Raw genomic sequence first — 24,573 nt, 5'->3', positions numbered from 1 at the left:
GGTATATCACAAAATCCTCGATGTCATTGAAAATTAGTGATAGGACAATTTAAAAAAAAAAAAAATCCCAATGCTCATTCTAGTACAAATTCCCGAAGGTCGATTCATTGTGGGCGTCCATACTAATATATTTTGGGGGTAATTGGTTTTTGGATTTTTCCGAAATCAAAAAATTAAATTTTCTTTATACAAAATTAGAAAAGTTAAACTTTTTTGGAGAATAAAAATTACTTTTTAAAAAAAACAACTTTGAATATACTATTTGATATTTATTTTTTTTTCAAATATCCACAACTATTCAAAAAATAAAATATGTTTTTATAAAAATTTCAAAACTTATGGATATTCTAAAAATAACTAAACTTTTTGGGATTTTTTTCTGTTGTTGTAGTTTTTCTTTTACCACAAATAAAACATTTTAAAAGGTTGTCAGCAACAACAAAAACTATCCAACGGAAAAATGCTTACGATTTACAACTCTAAGAATACACTTCTAGGATTTGCAATAAATTCAAATAATATTATGTTTGTAGTATTAAATCATAATTTTGTTATTTTTTTTTTTTTGTAAAATGAGATACAACAGGAATGCGCATAATTAAATATGTAAAAAGAAAAAATATTAAAAACATGATTTATGCATAAATAACACTAACGACGAAATCTCTTTTGTTTCCTTTTTGAATGTTAGTCTGTTGGCTTTATAAACGATTATTGCAGTTTAAAAAAAAAAATATGTATCTTGGTTCTGTAAAATGTTCGAAATTGTTTTTGTACAATTTGATGACTTTTCAAAAGGTGGCGAAAGAAAAGTGTCTATCTATAAAACTTTCCTGTACCGTGTGTTACATTAAAATTTAAACGCTTACTAATTCAATAGTTAATGAAGGTTGAGTAATGGAAATTAATTCATATCTCGACACCACAATAAATCAAACTTAAGTTATTTAACTTACATACAAATCGAGAAAATGTCATTTGAACGAAATCGATGAATTTCCATTCCCGTACTCCAAGCAGTTGGATCTCTTGAGGACCTGAGGACCAACATCTACGCTACAGCAAGTAAAAACCTTGAAAAGGAAGAAAGACTCTGTCAAAAGGACCAGAGGAGTTAAAAAAACTACCCAGGTCAATCCTGTCAAGTACATGCGGCCTCTTCAACACATCTTGGAGTTTCATACAAGACTATCTAGAGAGCTATTAAAAAAGTTGCCAAAAAGAGAGAGACCACTTTTGACCCTGCTAATGAAAGAAACAAGTCTATCCCATTGCAAAAATCTTTTGAGTCAGTCTTTGAGTACTTTTAAACTCTTTTTTTCACACTTTTGGCTTCCTTACTTCCCGGATGTCAACCCCCATGACTACACATTTAGGTGCATGTCAAAGGGAAGCCCTGATGTGTCCGTCATTTAAACACAGAGGCCATCACCACCACTGTCAGCCAACACTGGGACAACATGATGGAGAACTACATCTGCAGTAAGCGCCAGGCCTTCCACTCCCTCCTGGGAGCCATTATGGCCGCTAAGGTCAGACATACATCTATTTGTAGTATTAATTTTGTTAAATTCATTTGTTGAGAAATAAATCATATCTGTTTGAAGTTTAAAATTCAAAGTATTCAGATTTTAATGGACCATTGGATATGTAAAGTAAATCCTGAACATTGTTTTAGGTCCGAGTTTTATGTAGTTGGCAATTACAGCAGTTTTTTTTAAATTCATACCTGTTATCATTGTTCTTTCATTTGAAAGGGAGAACATCTAAATATAAAGTAATAATTTGTGAGTGTGCTCATGAAAGACAGAGATTAACAATGAGTGTTTGGTTGGGAGTTATAAGAGTAAGTCTTTGTTATACTCGGAGTAGAATTGAGGATTGAGATAAGAGTAATTCAAATTTATTTGTCCTTGCTATAAACAGAGTGGGATTTGTATATATTTCTTTCTTCTTACAACAGCTGATCTAATAAAACTCCTAAGCTGTTCTTCTCCCAAACGTTCTTCAAATGTCAGTATTACCATTTTAATTTTCTGTTTCTTTTCATTTTACATACCGGCGGTTTAATGCACCCCTGTACATGATGTACATTTCTTTAGCTAACAGCAACAAGTATCGAACCAACGCATATTCTAGTCAACAGAAAAGTTTTTCCCGAGTGTGTTGCTCATTGAGCTACGTGGCTCCAATTATAAAATATTTATGTAGGTTTTTTCTATTTTACTATAAAAGAATAAATTTAATGAACACTTCTTAATTTATTTATATTTATATAATTAAGTTATGATTTTTATTAAAGGATATATGTTTAATAGCCAATTTAAAATATAGTTGATATACCCAGTCGATAACAAACTGACACAGCATAAATTATCATGATTACTCCTTCATTATTTGCATAATAATTCTAGGAACTGTGAGAATTGCAGTTCCAACTAATGAAAAACAATATGTTGTTCCTTCAATTTCCAAACATAGCCTGCAGTTCCTATTGAGTCAACTGACCATTAGTACTTGCTCAAAAATCGGAACTGCACAGATTCACACTTTCTAAAAGAAAACAAGAAAACTATTAAAAGTTATTTCAAAATTACCAAAACTTCATTAAGACTATATACATGTAAGTTCAAATCAACACCAAATTAGAAAGGATTTAAATACGGTTGAAATTCAATCTGGTTTTGGTTTTATTATGAGGATCGTACGATTTTATCAAGGGGGGTTATTTTAGCTTGTTTATCTGCAATTAAATATAAATACGTGGTGGGGGATCTTAAACAAGTTAACAACTCTCAATATCTTTATATCCCTGAGATCTATGTTTATAAAAGTGTGAGTATCATGTTCAACTGACAAAAATGTATAAGTAGTTATACTAAATCCTTGAGGTATCATTGCGTCGTGTCTCTGTACGGAGCACACCCCCAAGTACACAAATAATTGCATAGTTAATTATGCAAGGGAGCTAAAATTGATGTTAACAGATTCAGTGTCATGTTAGAATTTTAAATTGGTGGGGTTTGTCTAAATCTGTTAATAATAAACGGATTTATTCTCGAAGAACAAACATTTCTATAGCTAGCAGCTGACCTAATTAAACGTCACGACAACTAAGCTGCTCTCCACTAAAAAAAATCATCAAACGGTTAGGGGTATCACTTCCTTTTAAGGTTTATTTTTATCCGAAGGAGTATAAGAAAACAGCCCATCCCAAATCCTTCCAAGCCCATGAGCCCCTATGCAAACAGATCTAAGGGTTTCACAACAGACTTTCCAGAGAACTTTAAAAAGAGTGAGTGGAGAGAGATTATGAGGGTGGAAAGGTCACTTTTGACAACATTAATGGAAGAAAACCATCCCTTCCGTTACAAAACTCTTTTAAAGGAGTCTTTTAAACACTTTTTTAACCATTTTGGTCCAGATCCCATCCTCCTTGGCTACATCTTTTGAGTACTTGTCGAGAAGAATGCTTGCAGTGTCCATCATTCAAACACCAAGGTCCTCAAAGCCACAGTCAGTCAGCATTGGGACGCCATAACAGAGGACTACATTTGCAGTGGGACCTTAGGCTTCTACTACTCCCTGGAAACCATCATTTACCACTAAGTGCTGCTACATTAATGATTAACAAAGCTCAAATTTTGTTGAAATTCTATTGGTAATTAATAAATTATATACATATATTGAAGTTTAAAATTCAAAGTGTTCAGATTTTAATGGACCACTCCGTAGCGAAAATTCTTAGGATATACAACTCTACATAAATGGGAGTAAGGTCATGGTGCATGAAGTGTTTTTCCTGGAAAAATATATTAAATATTTATGAATTGACAAAACTGTATGAATATTAATAAACTCTCGTGTACAAGTGTGATGAAGCACTTTGAATGAAAGAAATAATGACAGTTAGTTTGTCTTAAGTACATATAATATGCACATTTCAATCTCAAGCAAGAGTATCTGCTTCTTTATATCTAGAGTTGTAGATCATATGATTTGCCGGTATGTGAAAAAAAACCCCGAAAACTGACATGGTTACTTTAAAAATTTGAAGATAGTTTGGGAAGATTGCAGATTAACTGGTATGAGGTTGCATTAGATTACTTACTACAAGTAGCTCAGCTTAGTTGTCATGGCAATTAATTAAATTAGCTGCGAGCACCTATGGTATTATCCAAATAAACAAAAAATCAATTCGGTTTATAGCAAGCACATAGGCAAGAAATACTCTGTTATTACTCTTTAATATTACTCCATGTCCATCAAGAGCCCTTGGTATAATCACTTGTGGTAGAAACTAAATAGACAAAGATCTGGCAGAAATTTAGTAGAATAAGTCTGCTGTTGTTGATAAGTTCATTAGATTAGCTACGATAAGTTTTGCTCCTCAATGTGACTCTCTGTCAATCATGAGCCCGAACACTAAGAGGCATATCTTTATTCTTTATGATAACAAAAACTAAAGTTTGATTTAGTCAAATATAATCACTAAACATATTTGACTTGTGTACATAATAAAATAGAAGAACAAAATCAAACGTCGAAAAAATATTTTTTCATCGGTTTTGGGTTTTCCCCACCTTCACCACCATATATAATATTGGTCTAATTATACTTACCTCATTGAAATGAGGCACACACCTAAACAAGGATTATTCTGCTACATTTTCTGTCCGGTAACACCTGTTGGATAACTTCCAGGTACGGTGTAAAAATCTTTATATCTCGTATTTGTTGGATAAATCAAGGTTTTTTTTGTGAATGTAGTAAAATTATTCCTGTCAAATACTGTCTGAGAAGCAGATGAAATGCCATCTGAACGTGACTCACTAATTTCAGTATGTGCATTTTTGAACGATGGCAAGAAACCAACGGAGATTGAAAAACAGTTCGGAATCTCCCCATGAACTCAGACATGAACGTGCTGTTCCAGCACGATGGTGCTCCTACACACAGGTCCAAAGGACCCAGAAGTGGTTGGAGGACAACTTGCTTTTCAACCCAAAAAAAATGTACCCCCTACACACCAGATGCCAAAACATTGGACTTCACCTGGAAGCCATCATTGCAACATCGATGATTAGGGTAACTAAGACATCATATTAATTATTTTTATTTAATTGACATACCCTAGTACAACTGGTTACTGAAATACATCTTGATATACTTCTGTATTGAAAGTGTAAAGATTTGTCGTCACACACGGTAAAATTCAAATATTTAAAAGTCAGAGTTAACAATCATTGTCAGAGAGATTTGCCAAAACGTCGAGTTCTTTAACAGTTTATTTATGTATCTACATGAATAAATAGTTTTGTCTAATTTGCTGATGATGCCCTCTACCTTCAGAGTTCTAGGAAGGTTCCTATACGTAGTCATTACACAATCCCTGATTTTGAGGCCCTGACTAGTAGATTATCTTTTATTTTTGTTCACACATTCGTGTTTAAAATGTAAATCTTATCACAGTTGTGGATAATGTGTACATAAATTTCTAGTTTCTCGCTGCAAAAAAAAACAACAACACCAATTTATCCTCTCATCTTGATGATTGGACAAATACATGTTCTCTTATCAAGAATTGAAGATTAATAATAACATCTTTGGAGAATAAAAAACACTCTTCAAATTACCAAAACGAAAAAAATATTACGAGAGTTAATCTTATATTTTATAGAGCTTTAATTATAACAACTTAGCAAAATAAAATAAATATTTTTCAGATTACTAACTACAAAAAACAATCATTAGGGATTAAATGCTTAGCATTTACAAATCAATGAATGAGAATTCAAAGTCTACTACATATTAAGTAATTGGGAAAGACTTTTTCGAATTATAAAGAGCTTTTTCCTCTGAAAAAGACGAAAAATGTATTTGATTTTTTTATATCCTTATCACTCGTATGAAAACTATATAAAAAATTTCAATTATTCGCTTAAAAAAAAAGAAGTCATGCTTAATATTATAAATAAAATCGTTTTTCGTTAGAGTAATTGGCAAAGTATAACTTTACGAAAATTGCCTTAGGCATCGATTGTCGTTGAATTTTAACCCATTACGACCGAAAGTTTTATATTTTTTCTAAATTTGAACAGGTCGTTCTTTGGAATGATAGTTTTTAAATAAAAAATAAATCTATAAGTCTCAAAATTTGCAGATATAGTCTCCGACTATTACTTAACAATTATGTATCAACATGCAAAATGATATCACTAAAAATTTATAGAAAAAGTTCTTTTAATTGTAGTCCAAACAAGAAGAAATTTGATAAATGATATTTTTAGAATAAAAAATGAATTTAAAAGTCTCAAAATTTGTACATATACATATCTATACCCTTGTCTTTCTTCTAATGTATTGTATAATATAAAAAAGAAGTCCATTATTAAATAGAATTAAAAAATGTCATTATACTACGTTCAAAATGTGAGTTGCGCCTTTTATGAATATAACTACGAATATTAACATTAACAGTACTTAATATCTGAAAAATATATAAATAAGGTTTTATCTAAATCATTATAATCCTCCTTAGAAAACAAAATTTAAAATAAATTAAATATTCATTAGATATTACATGTCTAAGCTAGTAGAAATAGCTAGTTAGAAAAATCTACACTTCCGTCAAAAGGGAGCTCAAATTTTGAGGGAGTATCGGGCAAAGAGGGAAAGTAGAACTGCGAAATCATATTCACAAATTCCACGAACAATGATACGGACAATTGGCAAGAGTCCCAAAAACAAATCGGCATAATTCTACTTTACTCTGTTGCTCTATAAAAATCGACCTACTGTTCTTAAAAATATGAAATACAATTAAAAATTGGGAGTTTGACGAACAATTCTTCTTTTCTTTTTTATAAGAAGGGAAAAGAGAAGGAAGGAGAAGAAAGGAATAAATAATTCGCCAAAAAGAAAACAAATCAGGGAATTTTCAATAAATTAACAAACAATTGGACAAAAACACACTTTTTAAAACAAAAATATTAACTCAAGCTCACAAATCCAATTCAAATCGACAGAGTTCCTTTACAATATACAAACACATATTATATTCAGTAAATACAAACATTGCGTGCGGGTATTTCTTAAAAAATATATTATTCTTCCTCTCCGGGTTAAAACACAGCGTTTTCGAAAGCATTCCCCCCTCTTTCACATTGCTATTTCTTTTCTTTTTTTTCTTCTTCTTCAGTTCAGCGTCGTATGCTTAAGTCAAAGGACGGAGAGTCTCCCTCTTTTTTCATGCTTAACAGAAAAATATATTAAATACAAATTTGTGAAGTGATTGTGTCATAATTATATGGAAGTATAGTTCCATGATTTTCTCTTTTCTTCTTCTCAAATAGTTTGTAGTTGTTGTTTTTGAGTGACGGAAAAATAAATAAATTATCCATTTTTGGATACAGTGTTTCATCTATACAGATTGTGGGTCAATCTTTTTTTCAAATATATATTTTAAATGTAAGTAATTTTGACATATATTTTAGGATATTTAAAAAAAAAATTACTAGCTGATAGTTACATGCATAAATTATAAATAAACATTGTACTTTGTCAAAAATTCAATATAAATTCAATTGATTCTGAATCCTTATAAAAATATATGGATATAAATATTTTATTTTATTTGTCATAACAAATAAAGTAATTTAATAAATTATGTCTAAAGGTAATTTTGTGCATTTATTTTACACATAGTAAACTGTATAAAATATGTTGCATTAAAATTTCAAAATAGCACATCGATTTCAATAAAATTGTTGCTGTTATCTGGATTTTGTATTTAGTTGACAAAACTCCCTAAAAATAAACCCTCAAGCTTAACAAAATTGTTGCTACTAATTTAATTTTTTGTTTGATCTAATGGGCTTCAGGAAATATATATTTTTTAAGTTAACTAGAAACAATTCTTTACTTATGAAATATTCTTGCATTGCAGATTTTTAAATTTTATATGCCTTTCAAATTATTAAAATTGATTTGCTAATGCCCATATATTTCGGTTTGAGTATAAAAATGTCTGGTCAAATGTCCAAAATGTAGTTATCGGTACTTCTGCATTCATGTTCAGCCTTTTTTTAAAGATTATCTATAAGAGAACTTATTTTTTTAATACTCTTATTAATGTCACGTTTATCAATCAAGATTGATCATCCTTATCAAACCTTTTATTTAGTAAATGTAACAACAATTTCAAATAACCAGAAAAATTATTTTTTCTATCCTAACAATTTTGAAATGATCAGAGAGGGCATTTTTATTTTTAAGATATAAATTCACAACTTGTTCCAAACTTATAGAAGGATGATTGCCTCTGTAGTCTCTTTACAATATTTAAGAGTTTTTAATATTAGATACGTCATAACGACAAAATAATGTGAGGAACCCTGAAACAGAGAACTCATTTTAGAGAAAAGTCAAATTCATAAATGAGCAAGACTTTGATTCACATGAAATAGTTGCTATTATTTGAAATGCATCAAAAATTGACTTATTTAAATAGCTACATCAATGTTTATTAACTTAAGCTCATACTTGAATTTTAGGCACTTTTCTCTCATAATAAGAGTAAATACTGAGCCCAGTTTGAGAACTTTTACCTAAAAAAGTCAAATTTGGAGGAAAATGGTACTTTGGTTATTTTTAAAAAGATGTTTTTCTTATATTTAAAACTCATATTTAGATAAATATATAATAATAATACTAAGTGCCATAGTTGATTTTTAGGGATATTTATCTCATTACATAATTCATAATTTTGTAATAAAAGTGAATGTAAGATTTTTTTAACAATATTTAACGATAAAATCATTATGAAGATATGTAAAAAGTTCCTATAGCCATTTCAAATCCAATTCCCCCACCTCTGGAAATCATTGAGTCTATCTTTGTAAATATGCTCTAAAGTTATACTACACAGTGCAGTAAATAATTTTATAACCGGAATACATTTTTTTAAATACTTTTTTAGAATGCGCGCATATTTGTGAATTTTCTATAATGTAGATATTTTTGGAATGTCTGTGCGTTGTAAAGTGATCAAAGTTGCTGTTATTCGGGGAATTTATATTAATATTGATATTGTTACTTTTATGGAGAAATGTTAATGGAGCAAAAAAAATTGTTCATTTTTTTACGAATTTTCATATTAATTTATTTTTTCTATCATTTTTAAAATATAGAAAGATTTTACTTCGAAGGAAAGAATATCCCTTGAAATGGTGCTATCTTCATATTGTGCTTATCCTAAGCACTATGAAAAAATAATTTGTTAATACTCTTATAATTTTGTTTTTTTATCAAATTAATAATCTCCTATTATCTAGGAAATCTTTTATTTACATGTTATAAGATAAGTTTTAAAGAGCTTTATGTATTATTTTGCCTTTCTTGAACATTTTTGAAATGACGACCACTAGCCACATAGGACATTTTTATTATAAGGCAGCGATGTACAGTTTCCATAATTAATTTTCTAAAATAAATAGACTTATGAACAAAATTAAAACAATGCTGACTAGTATCAGATCTTTATTTATTTTACTCTAAAACGGCCACTAGATTAATGTGTGTTCAGAATTTTCTAACTTTTTGAAATCATAAGCCATGTTCTTTTCCACGAACAAATATACTGCATTATTTTTTAAAAATCAAAGATTTTTGAGCCTTTTTTTTTAGAAATAGACAATTATTTTATAAATTTAAAAGTAACAGACATAATTTTCCTGCTTATGTTTATCAAAATATGAATAATTTTCTTCATTTGATAACACTTTATTTGATGAAGCTGAACCTTTCTAACATACAGATCAAAAGTGAGATATTTACATTTTGGTCTAATATAACCCTCCATTAGTAAACATCCTTTTTTTATCGTAGTTAAGGACCTTGGATTAAACCACATATTCAGCGAACTTAATTTCTTGACACGCAGATGACATAGTCTTAAAATTACGCTGATTAATCATAACAACATTACAATTGGACATTAACAAGATATAATTTTTGACAATTAAATTTGAAATATTATAATGTCATGTTTGATAAAAACTTGGATGAAATATAAATTACCTTTAACAAACCTTTGGTTCTAAAAATGTTATCATTAACTTTGATGAAACTGAGTGTGATGTATGGGGTAATAGCTGATATTACATTTGTAGCAATGCGTATATCTTAAATTGAAAAGAAGAAGAAGAAGAAGAAAATAGACAGAGCAAAAGAATGACTTAAAAGGGAACAAATTAATCAAATTCACCAAAACTTGATTAAAATTTGAAAATAGTTCCAAGAAAATGCATTTTTGCATTTATTCGGAAATTTGTTACACGAGAATATGAATGATGGGTCCAGCAATAATATTTATTTTAACTGATATAAAGCAATTTTATAAAAAATTGGGGTGCCTATAATCCCAGTTAAAAAAAAAAGGATTAAAGCACAGTTAGTGCACTGAAAAAAAAAAAAAATACATATATATATAGTATGAGTATATTTTTACATGATATACAGTTAAACGATTTTAATAATAACGATGTTTAAATATTGTATAATTGTTTAAGCTATCCCAACCATTTTGAACCCGTAAATATCAATTAAAAGGCTAAAAATGCTTTCATGAATGTCAGACATTGAGTTAAAAAAATCCTTATTTTAGTATAATATTAACAACAGTAATTTGGGGGGGTTCAAGATGATATAACTTGTTTCTCTTATTGTAAAAATATTAAATTTTTAATTTAAATACAAATTTCTAGGAAATATTGATAATTTTATCGATTTTTGAGAAATCAAATGAGTTCCTCTCAATTTGAACATGTTTGAGTGTATTATACAAAATAATGGCTTCAATATTGTATTACATTTTATTAAGTACGCCTCAGTCCTCTCATTGATGAAAAAAAAAAATTTAAAAAAATCAAGAAGTCAAACGTAGCTACTTTTAAGGAAAACAGTGAGTCCTTGATTAAATATTGCTAAATATACGAATAAATTTGAAACACAGCAATATCAATATAAATAAGGAAATGTATTAATATTGATTTAATGATTTAGAATCAAACTGAAATGTATTGCCGATAAAATATAGATTCAAAAGATATAGAAGTACTTTTACGAATCTTGAGGTATATCAAATCCCAGTTCACTAACAAAGAGTTGATAGTTTACTAATTTTATATTTACAATTGCATATTATGAAGTGTTTCTCCTTAAAAATGTCAAATCGCTTTATTAATGATTTTCAGTTTTACATTTTTATATTGCGTCATAGGACTTTATTAATTTTTTTTTTTTTTCAATTTGTATAATATCTTTAGATTGTTGTTTCTTAGAGTCTTAAGTCTGATAACTTGAGCAAAAATATCTCTTGTCATTTTTGTAATTTTATATCATAATCTTAAATTTAATTTTGACACATTTTTGAGACATTTTGTATTTCTATAATTATTTTTTTTGCGTAATCATTTCTAATTAATGAAACAATTATGTTCTTACCTCTTAAGAACGTTTACGTATCGTTATTAAGAACATAACACGCATATTTTATTAAGAAGCCATTTCCCCTCAATAATGCCCTTCAACCGGCCTTAAAGAAAAAACAACCAGTGGGCTACGATGTTTTTGAAAGTCTGTACTTAAAATACCCGAATCCGACTCCAACAAACAACTTTTTAGCCTTTATAAGTTCTAGGGAGTCATTTGAGTTTAGATACTCTAAATATGGATTTAATTTATAGTAATATGTAGTAAATAATTTTGACTTTAGAGAAGTTTGAGAATTGTGATTGAATAAGCCATAGAAAACGTTTGAAATTTGTGAAGTAAACATATAACGATGAATTAACTTTCAAGTTTCTTATATTAATAATGCTTAATAGCCATAATTTATAAATATTTAGATAAAAAGCTTAACAAACACTTAATGTAATAATAAGTAAGTTTCATTTCTTGCCTTAAAGTGAGGTACAGACTTTATAGAAATTTTGCACACTTTAGCACATTGCTCAAAAATGCGATGTGATACTTGAAACCTTTTTTTTTTTTTTATGAACATAGAACAATTAAAATTTCATAAATATTATTTAAGAAAAACTAAGGTTGTGATTTATCAAATCTCTAAAAAAATATGTATAGTTCAATTAAATTTTCATACCGTAATTGTTAAATGATAATATTTATGGACAATTTCGCAAAAAAAAAATCGTTTAAATAGAAATCAAATACACAATAAATTACATAATTACTGTTTTAATGAACTTATTGCATCTTTAAATTGCAAAAAGGGTCAAAATGGCCATACAGCCCCTTCTATATTGTGCTAAATTTGAAAAAAGATTTTAGACGATACATTTTTTAGTTTTTCTTGTATTATCTTTTTTATGCTTATTTAATTGGTCTGATGGAGTTGCACTGATTAGGTATAAGTAAGCAGAATAGTTTTAAAATTTCTCCATCTAATAAAGGAATTGTCCTTCAAGATAATATGCGTAATGTATATTGACTTCTCTATTAGTGACTCTGAATCACAATACGCATATTGATTTCAAGAGTACATATATTTTCTCCACTGAGGAACGTTGACATTTCTTCTAACATGTATAAGAAAATAAAAGGAATTATGACTTGTAATTATTTCAAATATATGAAATATATAGTTGTAAAAAGTCAACTATTGAGAATCACAAAAAAATCTTTTTAATTCCTTAGCATCTCTAGAAGTACTTAACAAACTATTCATGAATCTGTTATTAGTTTTTTAGTGTCAAATTTGGGTTTAGAGAATTTTCATATCAAAAATATTAATAATTCCCAATAAAATACGTATTACTTTCGGAAAATTATATAATAATATCAACTGTGTTTTTAAAATTAACGTGCTAATATACAATTCTGAGAAAATTCAATTAAAACTTGAAAAAACAACCATTTTTAGTGTTTTGAGTAAAAAAAACAAAAAATACGATGTTTTTGAAATGTTTTTACGCAAAAAAAAGAAGCTTACTTGAAATGCAAATATTAGGGCTTAATATATAAAAGAGTATTTAGCTCTAAAAGGTTAAGTTCATCTAGAATATCAATTTTCATCAATAAGAGGTTGATGAAACATCTTTGAAAAGCTACATCAACAACTTGACGACGAAAAAATCATTCTCAAGAATTTAATCATCATACTTGAGGAAAAATGTGAAAAAAATTATAATATTAAATATGTTTTTAACCAAAAAGTGCATACGGAAAATGGTGATTAATAGAAAAAGGAAAAATGTAAATTATATCAATAGTTATAAATAGACGGAAACTCCCAACTGCTTGGAACGTACGAATGAAAATTTTCGAACACGTTTAAGTGTCATTTTCTCGACTCGTATGTAAACTAGAGAGCTCAAGTTTTAATTCTTTATTTGCAACTAATTGTTCATGCTTTAATATATCGAAATAGGAATTAATTTTAATTACTCAACCTTTGTTTATTATTGAATTATTCAAATTAGTTCAAATTAAACTAATTTAAAGAATTAGAGTTCTCTCCGTGCTCATGAGTACATTTATCTCTGATTGATTCATTTACAATAAATGGATAGAAATTTTGTTATGCATGTCAATTATTATTGCACTTGTTATATTTTAAAATAATAATTGAAGTAAAATAATTTTATCTGGGGACCCTTTAGGTAGGAGAACCAGGTCTTATACTTAACTTAGTCTATACTATGAACTTCACTTCCTTCGATTGGTTGTCCATTTGAATTTGTTTTTTTTTTATAAAATAAAATTTTATTTTTTTATTTGCGTAAAAATGTATAGAAATAAGAAAGGACATGTATCGGTGGAATGGGCAGTATTGAGTCGATTCTGATACTTTAAAAAATAACATTCTTGCACAATGCCGATGCATCTATACACCCCTAATAATAAACAATTGTTTCATTAATACTAAGCAAAATAGTGAACTATTCAATATCAAAATAGGACCACCATCGAACGGACTTATAGCTTACTGTCTATAAAAAATCAATCTCTCTAATGTTAGTTTTATTATATATCCAACCCTAGTATGCATATATTAAAAAAAATGTTATTACATCGTTATACATTATTATTTACATTGTGTAGACAATAAATTAACTATAAGAAAGAAAAAAATATATTTTTATTTAATATCTTACTTTTATTGATTTTTAGTATATATTTGATTAAAATAAACTATCAGGGTTTATCATTGACATCATTGGTATGACTTAATCCAGGTGGTGTATCTTGTTTTATTCTTAAAGACATTATTTGATAAAGATTAATTGGAAATTTGTTTATTTTTATGTTGTAGTAAAAATATGACCCTTAAATTGCATCATAATTGAAAGATACTCCATTTTTTAAGACGTTAGTGAAAACGTTCTGTTACTTTTTTAGTAATTCTTTGGAACTGCAGTTCCTAGAATTTGTATGTCAATTATGAAGAAGTAATCATGATGGACAGTGTCGGTATTTGTGACAGGGTGGTGTATAAGCGAGATTGTTATTCATATACTGGGGGGAGGGGGATTTAAAATTTGGAAAAATTAAGGATAATGTAACTTCCAAAAAAATGGCGAAATTAATTTAGTAACTCACAAATCCTATAGTCTTACATGAACAGCCTCCAAACAGTACCTGAATCTGGCACATGCCTTGATGAGGAACTTGTTTTTTTTAAAGAAAAATCCAAAAATAAAATATTTTGGGTAAAATATTTGAAATTATTCTTATTAAGTTTTTTTAAATTTGATTTTTTTTTTTTTTTTTTTGGAAATTTTGGAAATTTCAAAAAAAAAAAATCAAAAGGAAAATTTCAAAGATTCACAAAAAAATTTAATTTTTATAAAAAAATCTTCAAAAGTCAATAGCTATTCTCAAGCAATTTAATTTTTGTAAATAATGGTTGAAATTTAAATTTTTGAATTTTTTTTTTCCCAAATCCAGAGCTGTTCCCATGAAAATTAAGTTTTTTGAAAAAAAATCAAAACGTTAAATTGTAAAAATTAAACTTATGTGTAAAAAATTCAAAAAAAATCAACACCTGTTCAAAAAAAAGAAGTTGTTTTTTAAATTTCAAATATTAAATTTTTCTGAGAAAAATTTTAAAAATTCATAGCTATTCAAAGAAAATTATTTTTTTTGGGGGGGGAAAAAACTGCAAAAATCAAATTAAATCGAATTGGGAGTATTCTGATTTCCACCATGCGTACATTATACACAAAAATTTTCAATCAGAAAGTTTATATTTTTACATCAAAGAAGAAGTTGAAAACGTTGGAGGGAAGAGGGGAAAAAGTTTACTGCTTCTCTGATTGGGATTTAGAATAATACTCATATACATATATGTATGTATTAGAGTTAATACTTGATCTAGGACCGAATATTCTGTTTATGGGTTCGGTCTGAAAAATTATTTTAGAAAATTTTTCATACCACAGAGCAAAATTAATCTTTTTCAAATTGTGGATCGATTCTTTTCGCTCAGTCATGAATCACCGATTTTCTTCCTTATTCTTATTATTTACTTTTTGCATTGTATAACGCAACCTTTCCATAAAAAAAAAACCAGAAAATAGAACCAAAATCAGGAGGTAGATTCTAACTCTTCCAAACTATGGAATTATATTACTTTTGTTTCAACTGCCGTTACATTATGTAATGAAACTTTAAAGTAATAAAGAAACAGGGATAAATCGATTGCTAGTAGTAGTTTTGGTACCCCACTGTATATATAATCGGTCTAAACTCAATTTTGAATGAGACCAATTCAGACAAATATTTCTTTGATGCCCCTACATACAAAACTTCTAAAAAGTACCTAATTAGTTCGTTCCTCTTAAAACCATAACTCTTGTAGACCGGTCTAAGATTTGCAGACCGACCCCAACACTAACACTACGTCCATACATTATAGTGAATAATTTCAAATCAGTGACTCTATAATATATATATATATATGCTTAAATACATATGACAGCTCTTTCTATTACTTCCTTCTTTGTATATGTATGTCTGTAGAATCTTTCTACAAATAATATTAAAAAAAAACTTTTACCAATTTTCTTTTCTATAAATTTTCATATTACTTTTCGTTTTCAGAATATATATTTATGTAAAGAACTTAATGCTCCCCTAATAGCCTCTTGAAAAAAAAAGGGAAAAAAAGTGAGAGATTCCCTTTTCTCTTTATTACGTCTATTATTAGTCTTCCCTTAGCCACATCTAACACCCAGTGTACTCATATATGAAGTAATTTTTCATAATTTAATAATATAAAAAGAAGGATACATCCCCCCCCCCTTCCATTCATTCTGTATAGAAATATACTGTCTTAAAAAATATATATAGAATTGTAGATCGTAAGCATTTTTGATATGTAGAGTTAAGAGCAAAATTATTCGCCCATTTAAAGTTTTTGGTGTTTTTTTTTTAAAATACATAATAGTTATATATTTTGTATTTAACTTATAAAATGTCTTATGATAAAGAACTAAGAATTGGGCATAACATCTCATTTTGCCTTGCCTCATTAAGAAGTATTTAACTTATTTCCAAAGAATGCTCTTTTAAATTATTCATGTAAACATGAAATGCAAAAAGTAAAAAGAAAATCCTTTTTTTATGACAAATCTATAAGTTTCCAGAACTTTCACTGAGGGGGAAGAGAGAGTATTTGTATGATTTGAATTCTTCAAGAACTTTCTTTGCCATTTAAAATGAGTGACATATCTAGCAGATAATATCCCTTTATTCCCAGTCTACTTACGTTGTGGAAAAGTTCAAGGAACATAGTTTGGATTTAAGGACAAGGATAGTTGAGGACCACAAGTCTAAGCAGGGTAAAGGTTCAAATATGTAATGTTCACCGAAGTATTATTGCTAAGAAAGAAATTCATCATTTTGTTGTTGACAGATAAGACCGTCGTGCCATCTCCAAGATTTCTGCAAAACTAGAACGAAAGATTATAAGGGATATCACCTATAAGCCTTACAAAAATTGTGGAGATAATTAAAGTTTCGTGTCCATGATAGGAGTACCAAAAATTTACATATTTATATGAAACATTTGCAAAGGAGGAATGGTCATAGAGATATTTGACTCAATTATATATGATTTTTCTATTCATAAAAATTCAAATCAACTGCTATCGGTTTATCAATAAAATAAGTAGTATAAAACTATCAAATATTGTAGGATAGTACAAATTTCATAGCCCAAAGTTATGGGGAAATATGTTACTTACGAAATCAGTTCTTATATAAATGGAATTGTAATAATGCCTTCTTCCATAGAAAAGGCATTACATTATACATTGATGGGAAATAAGATTGAGCATAAGTTAAAACGAATTTTGATCATCAATCAAAGTTGGTTGTTTCTTTTCGGAGTTGATGATTATAATTGAAATGCAACCATTTTATTGGTTTTGCCTCCATTTTTTTTTGTAAATTTGAGAAATCATGAAACTTTCAAAATATATATATTGTATTCTTGTTTGGTATACCACTGCACAAAAGTTACTGGGGCACTAACATAGTTTAGACCATTTTAAAACCAGTACTTACAATTCCAGTATGTCATCGAAATATATTTTGAAACGTTCCAAATTTCTAAAGCACCCAAAAAATGAAAACTATAATCATTAATAATGTTTTTATTTGATAAATTTGGTACAACAGTTTAAGCGCGCAATTTGAGTATCCGCAAAATAGGAACAATCGAAAGCTGACAACATAAAGACACTGAAAAAATCATGTATAATATTGATTCCCATCAAATCGTGAATGAAACTGGGGAAACTTGAGAAAGGTTTAAATTCACATACTAAATAATCTACATGATTTTTTTTGTGTGTTTTTCAACTAATAGAGCCATAAAAAGAAACTTTTATGTTGATTTTTTCTCGTCAAACCCAGGAAAAATTAGATATGTCATGTATCAAGGCTTCTTGACGTTATGGCTAGATCTACAGCATCATCCCTTGGGTCTCATTAGCAAGATAAAAAAACCACAGGGCGACAACAAGAACCTTGAGGGGAAACCTAGATTTGATGGGCAAAACCGAAAAAAGATAGTGGACTTCCCTCCTTGTTGGTTTCCATAAGGCCTCAGGATCGGCGTGGATGTGTATCTAGCTGTCACGACAACAGCGATATTTCCCTAATGTAAGGTCAACTACACCAAGGGTAATGATGTTTTCCAGCAAGACTCCACCCCAAACACAAAGGAAAATAAACACAAAAGTACTGTGAAGACAACGGCGTAAATTGATGGCCCCCTCAATAGACACCAACGCTCTTGCCTATGGGACCTATGGTACCATCAAATGGAAGGCTTCCTCTAATGCTCTAAAGACAGCATTGAAAAATAAATGGGCTGACATCCCTGAGAAACCCGTGAATAAGACATCAATGGACTTCAGGCTAAGGATAGAGGTCATGGTGAAGGATTAGGATGGCCACTTTTAGATTTATTTGTTTATACAAAGTCTCTTTGTCATTTTTTTTTGCGTAACTGAGTGGGAACGCACTCAGGATTTCTTGAGCGGACTAATGCTCTGATAAAGCGTAATAATGAAGGAAAATTATTTGAGGAAAAGGTTTCTACTCCACCGACTCCACAATTTCGTTTGAAATATAAAGAATCCTAACGTTTGTACTTAAAGACAAGAACAGTAATAACAAAAAGATAGGCCCAGTCTTAAGAGGACGTTAGGCCTGCCTTTTATTTTTATTTTGAAGGGATTCATCTTATGTATGTCACTGAAATTATTCAAGCGTGTAAACATTTTTAATTAGAAAAAGCCATTAAGGCAACCATACTACAAAATATTAGACTCTCTCTTTTTCTCATGTTGTTCTTCCACCAAAAACTTGGATATATAAAGCTACCTAAGAAAATATAACATTCAAATAAAACTCCTCAAAAGTCACTCAAATTAAAAAACTTTTTGTTATTACGTGTTTTGTCTAACAAAAGTATCCAGTACCTATCTTCTATCCATCTAAGAAAAGCTTTGACTTATTTTGTTTTTGACTACTTTTTGTTATGTTTTGAGAATAGTAAGTTTTCTTTAAAATTGACTTCCTAAAAAAAAAGCACAGGTCCTTGTCAAATGAACATGGTTGGCAAAGAGTCAAAATATAAGCAAAAGTACTTTCTTCTCCTTTAATAAATTATAATTCCTATCTATCTTTTCTTCTTCAGAATTGGGTTGAGTGCTTACATAAATAGTGAATGATAAATAGTTACAAGTAGGGTTTTGTCAGTCCTTATTTTTCCGGTCCTGTCCAGTCTTAGAACCGGTCCTATCAGTGCCTGGTACCTGTCCCTAAGACATAAGGTCAATTACACTGTAATTACTAAAACTGATTAAAAAAGGTCAAAATGAAGAGGCATTGACGTCATCAATGTTAGTACATTAGTGGTCCCTCTGTCTAAAATTCATTTGATTTATTTCGATGCATAACCCTTATGCCTTATTGTAAACAATTGTCTAAATAAACTATAAAGAAAAATAAGTAAAGCCATTGGATAAATAAGAGCGTTATAACCAAAAAGATGGAGCAATACAGAGATGCAATTCTGGAGCTATCCGTGCATGAAAAATCACAATTATATAAACTTCCACAAGGTCCAAATTAAGACCAATGAGGCCTAAAGAATTGGTTGAGGCAGTTAAGGCATACTTGCAGGTGATCGTTCATGAACTTACTCAACAATTTTACAGTATCCAGCGCCACTTGGTGAACCAATACTTTCACCTTAATCTGACATGAGTATTCCTTGTTAGGTTTTGAAGCTTTTAGATCAAGTAAAGTGTGTGACTTGGTATAAAATCCTTATGAACAAGCAAGACACAGAAAAAAGTATGGTATATATATATGCTATAAAAAAAGCTGCATAGTATATCTGGACAAAGTTTGACTTCATCTTGATCATTAATGGTGGTACAAGGTGGTCCAGATAAATTGCTAAAATCTTTGAAGTCTTATAACGAATGAACTAGATGGGTAAAACAATATTTTTTATTAATTGAAAGGTACATTAAATTATTTATAATTAGATCCACCTCTGTATAACATCGGCGACACAGCGCCAGACACTTTGGCACTCCCGGCGACCTCTTGCAAATCCAGCTTTTTCAGGGCCTCCATAGCAGAATTATCCTTGGCACAGGCGTCATACACGACCCCCTCCCCTGATAAAGAAATTGCATGTGTTCAAGTCCTGGGTGTTTTGTAGGCCAAAAATATGGGCTCCAAAAATTAGGGACATTTTTTAGCTGAGACATCCTTTTGTGTGATTTTGACCTGAGGATTTTATTTGTTATATCAATACTCTTTATTAAATCTACACAATGATAACAATTTTAGGTCTGTCCCTCAGTATGACTTAAAATTATTGTCGATTATGTATTTTTAGCGTTTGGTGCTACCTTTATCTCAAAGTTTATTGGCCTCTTAGTGTGACCATATTTAATCTTTATACTCAGTAAGAACAAAATTGATCAGTAACTTTTTTCATTATTTTGGTGACCAATAGACATAGTCTAACGTATCATACATAAAATTTGGAAATTTCGAATTCCTACAGTTTAAAAAACCACTGGTTTATATCCCATAGTAAAAAGTTCTATACTATTAATAATCAAGCTGTTATTATTTAGAATTTTTCTATGTAAACTGATATTTTGTTCAGAATCTATCTTAAATCGGGGAATATAATCGTTAACAAACCCATTCAACGTTGCTCTATGAGTCGCAGATTGTACTTATGTAGACCATCAAAAATTAGTTGGGTAGTCAAAATTTGTATCACTCTACAAAGATGATGTTCTATCATTTTAAATCCCGAATGGACGTCATCAACTGATATTCATTAAAATATTGATCCAGAACACGCTTCAACTTCTTGAGTTTTTTAGAATTTTTTTTTTTTTTTTTTTTTTTGCGAATCTTGTCTTAACAAATGACTCCCTAGAACAGGTCCTAGTCAAAGAATTAACTTTATGGACCGATTTTTTTTCCCGGTCTCATATATTATGAGAGACCAACTTTTTTTTTCCTAAATAAACTGTCCTTCATTTTTACAAAAAAATCTCAAAAGTACACGATAAGTTCGAAAAAAAACCACTGTATACATATAACAGACGGTAGGATCAAAATTAATCCGAGCTATCTATGTTTAAACCTCGTATATAACGTCATTTTACTTGAAAAAATATATGATGTCATGTTATAAACAACACATCTGTAAAATCGGTCTAGAACTATTTTTTTGGGCGGACCTACATCAAATTTTTCCTTTGGATCGATCTAGACCGGATTTCTTATATGAAAGCGGTCCAGACTGAGCTTTTTTGTTGTACCGAATTAGTTCGGTCCAAAAAAAAATTTAACGGTCTCAGACCGAAACCCAACACTAGTTTCTTCTTATTATGGCTAGAGTTGTAAATAATATGAGCTCCTAAAAATAAATCAAAAAATAACATGGCGCACTCTACTCAAGAATGAAGAATTGTGGTAAGGGTCTGAAGGAATGAAACGCCACTACTCAGATGGGCCTCCGGAGTTGGTACCTTTTTCCTGTGGAGTTGGAGTTAGAGTTAGGAGTCGTTAAATTTGAACGCCCTCCGGCTACAAAAGTTATTATAATTTATGAAAATAAAACTTGCTTAAAATCTAATGCTTAGATTGAGCGTTTGTAAAGTGTTTGTTTACAAATGGTTAATTATAATAAATATTAAGTACTATTAATTTAGTAAACTTGAAAATTAGATCGAAAGTTTTATAGCTTATTTCACAATTCCCTTACATTTATAATGTCTAAATTATTTTGTTGGGTAGAGCATAGGTACGAACCATGTTTGTTGATTACACTGTCTGTTGAATAGTCAATGACGTCAGAGTAAAGTGTAATGTTGCTGTGAGAGGGTGTAGTTTCTTGGCTAAGAGTACATAAATTATATTCAGAAACGTATGAATTTATTAGTAATAGCTTAATTTTGATCTATTTCATTAGTTGTTAATCTTCTCAAATGTCTTCTTATATTCAAAATATTTTATTTATGCGTAGCACAATTATTAACTACCTATTTCTATAAATTATATCTATATTTATAGTCTCTAGACTCAAATTACTCAATAGTATTTATATAGGATATAATATATATTATAAAATTTTTGAGTTTTGGAGTTGGTTACAATCAAATACTGGAGAGGAATAACTCTACAGCCCTGCAGCTCAAGTTAGTCAACAACCTTAAATTGCACGCCAAAAATTGTTTAGGATTTACAACTCTAAAGCCCAGTTGTACCGCTCAGGTTGAATATACAGATCAAGGGCGTCTGCAAATGTTGGGCTAGAGTGGCAGTATCCCATTCCCCCGCCCCTCAAAAAAAAAAAAAAAAAAAAAGATGAAAGAAAATTTGCTTGTTACAGGAAAAGTTCATATTAATTGTCTGAAAAAACTATAAATTTTTCTAGAAAGAATATACATTGTATAAATGGAATAACATTTTTGAGATTTTATTTCAAAAAGTTTTATTATCAGTAAACAGATATGGATTTATGAATTTCTTTTAATTTTTAGTAAACAAATACGGATTTTTGAAATTTTAAAAAAAAAAAATTAGATTATTCAGTTCAAATTTTGAAACTTTTTGTGAACAGCTGAAGATTTTTAAAAAAATTATAAAAATTTTATTCTTGAAAAAAAGGATATATTTTGGATTTTTTTACAAAAAAAATCCAACAACCAAAACTCCCCAGAAAATATGATCATACAAAACCCCCCTGCTGTTTTTCCAAGTTCCAAGCTTAGAGCTCCGTATTGAAGAATATTAATTAAAGAGTAAGGGGTTGGCATAACACTACATTTTGGGGAAGGTCATTAAATAATTATAAGTTATTTCATGTTTTTTCCGTACATATAGATACTTCACATTTGTAAAAATGAAATCTCCCCCCGCCCCCTCCCTCAGAAAAAAAGGAACTCATTTGTTGCGGTATACACATTATATGTATAAAGGGGAAAGAGGTTGCTTTCCATACTATCTATATGACATACATAAATAATATTATGTTCATACAATATATATGTACGTTAGACTGCTCCTGTTTTGAGTTAATATTTTTTTCTCCCTGCAAAAAGACAATCAAGATGGGGACTATCAAAAACTGTCTTTAGGAAAGATAAAGGCTCCTCAAGCCATTTTTCACGTGGTTCAAGCCATTTTAGCTTGGGGTGAAAATGAATGGAGTGACGTGGATGATTAGTGATGGGACGATTAAAAAAAAAAAAAAAAAAAAAAAACTCAAAGCTGTTTCCACACGATTCTAGTAAAAATTCCAAATGCTGATTAAAATTATAGAATATTTTAAATAACAGTTATGATATGCAATTTTTCTATCCGTCCACTGGAACATATTTCCGGGAGGAAAAGTTACAAAAAGTAAAATATATTTTTTGGATTAAAATTAGAAAAAAAAATAAAGAATAAAATACATATACGGATAAAAAAACTTTTCTAAAATCCACAATTTTTCACAAAAAAATCATTTTTTGGAACATCCACAGCTGGTTAAAAAAATTGTAAAAAAAAAAATGAAATGTTAAATTTTTTGATAAAATGTTTTAAATCCCCAGTTGTTCTCGAAAAAATATACTTTTTAAATTAAATTTTCAAAAATTCTATTTTTAATATATTATTTAATGAAAAAAAAAAAAAATTCAATTCGAAAAATTTCAAAAATATATTCACAGAAAATTAAATTTTTTGGAAAATTTATATTTAATTTCAAATATTAAATTTTCTAGTAAGAAGCAATTATTTGGAGGACTATATTTATTTTTACCTTAATAAAAAAACCCGTTATATACCAGTAATAAATAAATAAGATTTGGAATTCCAAATTAAACATTATTAATTGTCCCATTAGTAAGGTGAATAGACCCCGTGCTCTGGAGCAATTATTCTTTTTAACTCAATCTGTTTATTCTTTCTCAATTGGAGCCTCTAAGTGGTTAAGGTTTTAAGATAGCGTTTGAGTGATTGTAAGAGAGACAGAGATGTTTTCTACATTGTCCAATGATTATCCTAAATTTAAATTTGATAATGGAGATACATTTTTTCTAACTGATTATCCCAATCACAAAAGGGAATATGACTCTCCAAAGTTTGAATGTTATATTTCAGAGGTGTCAAGCAAACGGCCTTAGACGTTTGGTTGGACCTTGGAGATAAATCTTCATTAATTAAAATATATACATGAATTCAGTGTAATTTTCTTTGAAATATGTGATTCATATATTTTCACAGCTGTGGGCGCAGTGTTTTAGTACCCGTAGACAACATGAAAGCAACAGTGGGGTGGAATTCTTACCAGTAGGTGGTAGTATTTGAGTCTGTTTAGTAAAATAGGCAAATAAAATTCATTTAGCCTCGCTCTCTCATCAGCAAAATGACTTTGTCAAAAAATTGTGCACCGAGAGTGGGATATTCAAAGAGGTGATTAAAATACCAGTGTGTCGTGTTGCCAGC

General features: G+C 29.4%; 1 protein-coding gene across 4 annotated transcripts in view; it reads left to right on the top strand.

The window, feature by feature from the left end:
* LOC121130481 (protein turtle) overlaps positions 1-24,573 on the top strand; it is a 263,769-nt gene that overhangs the window by 26,110 nt on the left and 213,086 nt on the right. For 2 of the 4 annotated variants that reach the window (XM_071893657.1, XM_071893655.1), the window contains exon 1: positions 7,199-7,470. The exons of the other annotated variants lie outside the window; for them this stretch is intronic. The gene's annotated coding sequence lies outside the window, so the exon portion shown is untranslated. Of the gene's footprint in view, positions 1-7,198; positions 7,471-24,573 lie in introns of those variants that run through there. 4 annotated transcript variants of the gene reach the window in all.

The sequence above is a fragment of the Lepeophtheirus salmonis genome, chromosome Z (assembly GCF_016086655.4).
Source record: "Lepeophtheirus salmonis chromosome Z, UVic_Lsal_1.4, whole genome shotgun sequence".
Lineage (NCBI taxonomy): Eukaryota > Metazoa > Arthropoda > Copepoda > Siphonostomatoida > Caligidae > Lepeophtheirus > Lepeophtheirus salmonis.
Note: the sequence above shows the minus strand (reverse complement) of the source record. Positions and strands in the feature narration are given on the sequence as shown.